Raw genomic sequence first — 8,097 nt, 5'->3', positions numbered from 1 at the left:
GTGAGAGGGGGTTTCAGGCCCTGCGGTGCGTCGGTGACAGCCTCTCAGCTGCGAGGGAGGGCAGCCGGGGCATCCCAACGCCACCAGCGTGAAGGGATCACGGAATCACTGAGGTTGGAAAAGACCTCTGAGATCATCGAGTCCAACCTCTGTCCGAACATCACCACGTCAACTGTACCATGGCACCGAGTGCCACGTCCAGTCTGTCCTTAAACATCTCCGGGGACGGTGACTCCACCGCGTCCCTGAGCTGCCCATTTCAATGCCTAATCCTTCCTGTGAACGTCTTCCTAACACCCAATCTAAACATTCCCTGGGCAGAGCTTAAGACTCTGTCGCCCCATCCTGAGGATAAGGGTGTCTCGGGCCCCGAGGGCACCCTGAGGAGCCCCGGCGTGCCCGGGACGTGGCGGGAGGCGGCGGCTCCCAGTCCCCAGCGGTGAGGGGAGCAGAGGATCCCAGACCCCGCGGCCTGAGGGGAGCCTGAGGCCCTTGAGCCCCGCGAGGAGCCGGGGCTGACAGGACCTGAGCGGGGCTGGAGGGGGGAGCTCTGCCCTGCTGCCAGGTCCCTCTGCACGGGTCTGTGCTGCCCCACGCCTCGCTGGAGCTTGCAGGGAGCTGTGTCCCTCCGAATGGATCAGACCCCATCCCCACCCTTCTCCCCACTAGGACACGTCGCCCGTGTATGAGCGACGGGGGGTCTGATGTTCAGCAGCCGTCAGCAGAAAGCGGACCAGGCTCACATTAAGCACTAACTGAACCCCTAAGGCTTCTCTGTCTTCCTCACAGGAAGCTTCTAAAACGCATTTCAAAAACAAAATAGTGTCTTTCTACGCCTGGATACGTTTCCATGTAAAGCTGTCTCTGCAGCTGCTGGAAGGGCATTTGGTGCCCAGTGTGGGTAAAGCCTGGCTGTTACCAGGAAGGCAGACAAATCTGAGAGGAAAAAAGTCTCCTCCATTTGGTAGATATTCTAAGGACATTTCCCCAAAACAGGTGTGTACACTGTCTCTGGCATATTTTTGTTTCTCCTGCAAGACCTCAAAACTTACATTATCTGATTTGATAAGTCCAATTCCTGACAGCAGAATATTCCTTAGTTATGAAAAACCGTAACACTTTGGTCAGATATTCAGCAAAGAGAAGTGAGGAGGTCAAAATCTTTTTTTAACTGCGATGTGCGACTCTTGAGACCACTGCAAGACCTGAGGAGTCTTCTGAAATTCTCCTGTGCCTATTTCCATATTAGAAATCCTCCTAATATGCCACGGTTCTGTTGGAGACTTCACTCAGACAGATGGCATACTGCCGCCTCCCTTGGACTCCGCTGGGCAGCCCTCATCCTGCTGATACAGTCCTATTGGCTTGCAGTCAGTAAGCAATGCCTGCAAGACATGGAGATTTTAAAATCAATTTCAGGACAAAAAGAAAAGAAAAAAGTATATCACAAGGCTTCATCACAATAAAATGCCACTTTCATGGAATGACCCCGTGCCCATCAGTCTTGAGTTTCAACTGAGGTACATTTGTGTATCTTAAGTGAATTAGTTTTGCAAAACCAATCAATTCCATGAGCCATGACAGATTTTTTTTTCCATCCTTTACAATTGAGATGGACATCCAGAATTATACAATATGCCACAAAATTATTTTCTGTAAGTATAGCAACAATACCTGCTGCGAATTTGCTGACCCTTCCCAATTAAGCCAAGCAGATCCTGTGCCCCAGTGGTGGGGCAGATGCAGCAGGTGATTCTCTTTGTTTCATTACTGAGTAGCATGCCAGTGGTAACAGCATGAATCACTCCAAGCACAAGGCAATAGTAGCAATGTATTTTCAACTACACTTCAGATTAATTTAGCAAGGGGAGGCAAGAAAGCAACCTGGATATTATGACCAACAGCTGCCTGCATACACCAAGAGTTTAAGAACCACTGATTCAGTGGAGTAAATTTTGTATCAGAAATCCTGTATTCTAGTGGTGAATTTGCTGCAGTCTGTGTGGTCTACTGCAGATCCCTCTTCAGAGTGCAGTTGTCTCCATTTGTAAAGTGGATCAGTGATGCTCAGCTTTCTAAACTGTTGTTGTGCACAGCCTTAAAACTGTAAAATCTTATATAGCTGCCAAAATAAAAGATATTCTAGATTTGTTTCTACAAGGATGATTACATTGTGAAATTTGAATGGTATTACAGATATGAGTTAAAGCTCATCAAGATTTGTGAGATAGAGTATTAATTATTCCTATAGCATTTTCTCAGTAGCAGATTTCAATCAGCCAAAGATGGATAAGGCTATTCAGATATCACACTAGCCATTAAGAAGCCCAGGGAAGCTGAGGCCAGGATTTTCAAAACTGCCTTCTAAATTTCAGTCCTCAAGTTTGGAACTTGGGTACTGGGTAGCCAGCACAGACATCAGTTGGAGCTGTACATTCTTAAGTCTTGCTAAAAAATAAAGCGTTTAAATCTGGACCCTCTCAAAATAGAAATACATGTACTTAAAAGATCTGCCTTAAATTTCAGAAAGAGTCAATGACACTTGTGGAGATACGTGCCCTGTCTCATTCCTGGGTGTATGCTCAGTCCACTCCATCAAACTTCCCACATCCGTCCTAATACACAACTCCGGAGTGACAGACACTATGAACCATACTTTTCCTGCTTTGTAATTCATGCTAATGATTTCTCAATTTAATATATCAAAGAAAGCTGCATTAATCTGAATGTTATTTTTAGTGGAATGGAGTGCAGATTGTATATATTTAATGTGCTGAAATAGGGTGGTAAGCACCATATTGCGTCTTTTACCCCTCGCTAATTTATTTCCTTACTAAGCAGTATGTCTGGGGAAACCAGCATGTGCTGAGGACTGCAAGTCACTCCTGGCCCTTGGCTCCCTCTGATCCATAACAAAGCTACAGATTGAGAGAAAAACAATCACCAACCATGAGAGGGAAATAGATGCTATTTCCTCTTGTGGAAATAGGACAGAAGCCAAGGAGCAAAACATTATTTAACTAGAGCAGAGAAGTACCAGTCACCAAGATCCTGTAGTCTATTTCAGATGAATGCCTCTTAAAAATCATAAAGGATTCTTAGAAGAGTTACTCCTTGTACCTGCCAATTCTACTGTTTTGATGGCAGAATCCAGTTTCTATCAATAACCAACCAAATTTTCAGTCAAATGGCCCCAGAGACTAATTTCTGGGCATAGCAGCCTCAAAGCACATGTGACGTGTGGCCCATCTGTGCGGGCGTTGGGAGCGCGGGGTGTCCGGAACACGCTGTACTGGCGGCGCAGGCACAGCCGCCGGCGCGCAGGAGATCCCCGGGACTCCCACCGTGCTCTTCATCAAAAACGTGGGCAGCTACAAGGACCTGGGGAGGCCAGACTGCCCAGCAGTCTATCCTACTGCACCGTACCTGTCCATCATCTCTCTGATACTGTCTATCAAATGCTGCAGCCCCTGTTGATGCCTACCTTGTCTCATCCCAAACTGGAATTTTTCCTTATCCTATGAGGAGTATTAATACAGAAATCCAACGTACAAATAATCCTAATAACTGCATATTGAATCATTAGTTCACCACCAGTTTTGTGTTGAAAATGATTTTAGCGTAAAAAGGTTTTGGAATTCCAATTTGAATGTTACCAGAAATCATCTTTTACCTTCTTTTCTTTGCATAAAAGACTAAGGAAAACATTATTTATTTTTTCTGGGTATTTATATAGCCACTTTGAATTTAAGTGGGATAGCACATGCCACCATCTGCTCCATTTCCTCAAGGTCTTTTAGAGGATATCTTTTCCTGAAGAGTATTCCTCTACAACAGTGCAACAAATAAAAGACATTAAATTTCTTAGAACTTGCATCTTTGCTCTCCTGAATTTCCTTATGACTATTACATCTTTTCAGGCATTTTACATCTCCTAGGTAAGTAGCATTATGTACAGTATTTGAGTAAATATCTGAGTTCCTGTCACAGACATCATCCTGTCATAGATTTATTGCATCGTGGGCTACATTAGTCCTTGTTTGTGTGTACAAGCTGTTTCTTCACATTCTGTTTATTAACAGTGTGTTTTTCTGTTTATTAAGAGCATGCTTCCTTAAATGTCCTAGACATCATTTACATATTACCAGCAACAGTCATACATAACGTACAAACCAAGCACTTCCATTTAAGTGACAGGTTTCTAAACAAGTAGTTGTTGCAGTAACTTCGACCTGACAAATACATAACCCAAACCAAAGTTTCAGGCCTTTAAATATTTTGGCCCTGAAAGTCCAAGGCAAAATAGTAGGAGAGTATTTTTTTTTTTTTTTGTCAATACAAGCAGTCATATTATATCTGTTCAATTTCAGCCAAGGTAAAAATGGTGAGATAGCCCAAAGCAGTAGTTTCCACACTGGTTTCAGGAGAGTGGGAGCTGCAGCAATCCTTTTCTGAGTCTTGGAATCCACACAGAACTCCTTAGAGGAAAGTCATAGTCTGCCTGCAGTGTGTTACATAGTTAAATTGACAGCATGGTAACAACTCAGTTACAAAAAATCGTCTCCAAAAGTCAAACTTCATGGAACAGCTGAATGTCTGATGTGTAGACAGCGCTGGCTGGGAATCAAGTGTGCTTTTACTCACGCTGACTGAAAGGTGCTCCATGAGCAGCAGCTCCCTCTCCTCTGCCCAGTGAGACAGTGCCGTGCCCCACGTCCTGCCCGAGATGTTCTGTCACCTGCAAGCCGGGCAGCGTGGCTGCACATCAGTTCATGTTGCTGCAAGAGCTGGCTGTTCAGGCAGCTGTGAGGAGATTTGTGCTGCTTGCATTATTCCCGAGAGCCTGGGCAGAAGCCTGAGAAGCACTGCATCCTGCAAGAGGGAAAAGCTGAATCGGGACTCAGGAGCAATTGCACATTATGAAATGCTGCACAGAGCTGGAGCAGAGCTGGCGTGCGCTGTACTGCACTGCAGAGAAAGGCAGAGTTGCAGCAAGAAGCAGTTATCTCTCACCGTGGATGCCGACAGTACAAGACTATTATACTCTGAAGCCCTTTTAAAAAATTAATGATGTATTTGATGCTTCATCTTTCTGGTGAATCTGAGAATTTCCACCTGTTAAAATAACTGCTCTCACACATAAATTTTCATGCTCTGCAGACCCAAGTTTATGTCATGTTTGATGAAAGGGTAATTTGAAAGAGGCTTCCAGGAAAGTATCAAGCCTTTAAGGCATAATAAGCCCAGGGAAATTTGTTTGAATGGTGTAATGAATCCAACGTGTTAATTTAGCTCAGTTTGGTGCTTATGCTGATAGTGGAGTGCTATGAAAATGAAAAGAAAAATTGGTCTAAGAGGTACGGTACAAATACAAGTGAAACATACAGTAAACTCCCCCAAGGTATTTATCCTTTAATCTTCTCTAATTTTAATTGCTTTTTCTAGGCTTATTTTCCTACCTGTTTTTTAATGTGTTCCAGATCTCAACATTACCAAGTCCTTATCTCTCCATCTTTCCTTGAAGCCTCTGGAAAAGACTTTGATGAGATCAGTAGAGATGTCACTTGAGTCATACTTCGTGAGATAGCTCAATAACCACCCTTTATGAGAAAAAACATAGTATCAGAGCACGAAAGAGAGGAGCCATGAGTCCAGAAAGAATGATTTAAGCAGCAGGTCCATATCTCTGAGAGTTTAGTGCTCTGCCCCAGACAGTGTTCCATGGGACTAATATTAAGTGTGATGTACAACCAGATTATCTGTCGGTTCTGCACACATTTCTCAAGTGCCACTCAGGTTTTCTCACAGCCCTTCTGAAGGTCATTTTTGTGGAAACTCACAAGTTGGGGTGTCCAACCACAAAGCTGGCAATGGGACCAAAAGTAATTCCTAGAGGACTCATGACTCATCTGCTGACCAAGGGACCATGTCATCTCTGCTTTCATAAGAGACCAGCTAAAAACACAAAATCTTTCACATCTCTGGATGTTCGTGTGATAATGTGCTAACAGGAGGGGAAAACACTCATCAGCAGAAAATAAATCGAGTTGAATAGACTTGTGGCATGTGGATAAAGCTGGAGTAAACACAGGGAGAAACAGCAGTTTCTCTGGTTCTTCTGCAACCAGGGCGCTGCAGAGGATGGGCATCCCTGTGACAGCGGTCACTGGCACTATCTAGAGCAAACCCAGGAGGCTTCAAAGTCTCCACAGGGGGGATCGAGGCCCCAGGCACTACTTGGTTGAAATCTCACCTGCATAGTTGTTATTGCATGTTTTTTTTGTGAGAAAGGCCGTGTCCATGTCTGAATAATGACACAATTCAGTCTGAATCAAAGGGGGATAGATTGCCTTTTACTGCCAGATACATTGAGTGCAAGGACTCAGTATTCATTTGAGCCTATGAAAAGCTTGGTGTGGGAGATCTGTCTAGCATCATGTAAAAGAGAATCTGATTTCCCAAATAACACACATGCATTGTAACCACGAAATCATCTTCCCGTAGTGCCCTGTATAAAGCACTACAATTTACAGCTTCTCTAACGACAGCCTTACAAACCACAGCTTCCTTCAAAAGCAGCTTTGAGTCATCTCCAGGCCAGGGTGAAAAAATAGCATATGGCTTTGTGTATGAAGAGCCCACATTACTCCCAGTCAACCTCATTTCTGACTTTTTCTCCAATCTTCAAGTTTTGCTTCTTTCAGCCCTCATAAAGTTCTCTTAATTCAATTTTTGCATGTTTACAGAGAAAACTCCAAAGCTTTACTGAGAAATAAACAAAAGAAAGACAGCAGATCTCATCAAGCCCTATTGACATGTTCTTTCAATTTTTTGTCATACTCCATAGTCCCCTGTACTTGTGATTTCTCACACAAAAACATGTTATTGTATAAACTGCTGTATATCTTAAAGCTTTCTAGGCAGAAATTACATTTTTCCTTATGTTTAGAATAGTCAGACCTTGATCAGGTTGGCATCCTGAAGCATAACATAGCATAATGTTGTCTAATAATTCTGCTATAGAAGAGAGCTTCATCATCTGAAGCACAATCAGGCTTTAAACAGAGCACATCTCTCTCCTTCTCTTTCTCATTGTTTTCCTAGACCACATTTATGCTACACTTTTTCCCAGTTCCCTGTAGCACCACCGCCCTCCTTACCCACAGCTTGTGCAGCCAGCGCACACAGAGCATTACAGCCTTGTTAACAAACATGATCAGCCTTTCCTTCAGCTAGAAATGTTACATAAACTTGCTGTTTTCTTTCACATAAATTCCTTTAAATTCTTATTTGAGATATTAATTAGGTTGTTTTCAACATATGGTTTGCAATTATTTGGTTCTTTCAGTTCCTTGAACTTACTGTTCTGCAGTCTTAGAGATATGGCGATCATTCAGAATGAATAAAATTAACCTTGCAATAATCACTAATGCACAAAGATAGTGCTTCATCATGGTGCTTTTTCTTGTTATTTCTGTTCACTGAATATAAAAACAGTCGATGTTTTGTTCTCTCAGCTCATTCATTCAGATGTTTTTGTAAAACACTGACACTAGAAGCTGCCCTGCATTTATTCCATGTCTGATGTGCCATTAGTTAAACACCTACTCTCCAGATAAATGGAATTTAGCTCCAAGCATGCAGACCCAGTCCACCAACCCCTTAATGACATGTTCGCAAAATCCATAAATCCTGGCCGTAAGCTTGCACCAACACACAGCTGAAGAACAAGCCAAGCCTTTAAACACCCAGAAGAAAACCCATGATGGGACAAAAAAGTGACTCTGAGAAATGTAGCCACATGAACCAGAGCTGCACATGGAACTGTTTGGGCATAGCTACCCCTATGGAATGCAATCCCATGTGTGGTGTGTACATACATGCATTTCTATGGATACTACCTGGATCAACATAATCAACTTCCTTCAAATCTGGGATCCAAGTTGAAAACAAAAGTCTGAGTGAAATGTATCCTATACCTTTTGAACTTCACAAGATTAAAAATGGCACTGAAGCAAATTCCAAAGCAGCCCATCACTGCTGAGACACTGAAATGAACTGCTCAGGGTAGATTTCTAATGCATTTCCCTCCTCTTT

At 43.2% G+C, this 8,097-nt stretch overlaps 1 long non-coding RNA gene across 1 annotated transcript; it reads right to left on the bottom strand.

Moving 5' to 3' along the window:
* Positions 1–937: 937 nt before the first annotated feature.
* LOC108446719 lies at positions 938–5,694 on the bottom strand. The gene is made up of 2 exons (XR_001862019.1): positions 4,645–5,694; positions 938–1,385 (listed from the first exon to the last, which is right to left on the bottom strand). It is a non-coding gene; the product is annotated as an uncharacterized LOC108446719 (long non-coding RNA).
* Positions 5,695–8,097: the final 2,403 nt, after the last annotated feature.

This window comes from Corvus brachyrhynchos, unplaced genomic scaffold (assembly GCF_000691975.1).
Source record: "Corvus brachyrhynchos isolate BGI_N302 unplaced genomic scaffold, ASM69197v1 scaffold5, whole genome shotgun sequence".
Lineage (NCBI taxonomy): Eukaryota > Metazoa > Chordata > Aves > Passeriformes > Corvidae > Corvus > Corvus brachyrhynchos.
The sequence above is the reverse complement of the archived record's forward strand: the minus strand, read 5'-3'. Positions and strand labels throughout refer to the sequence as shown.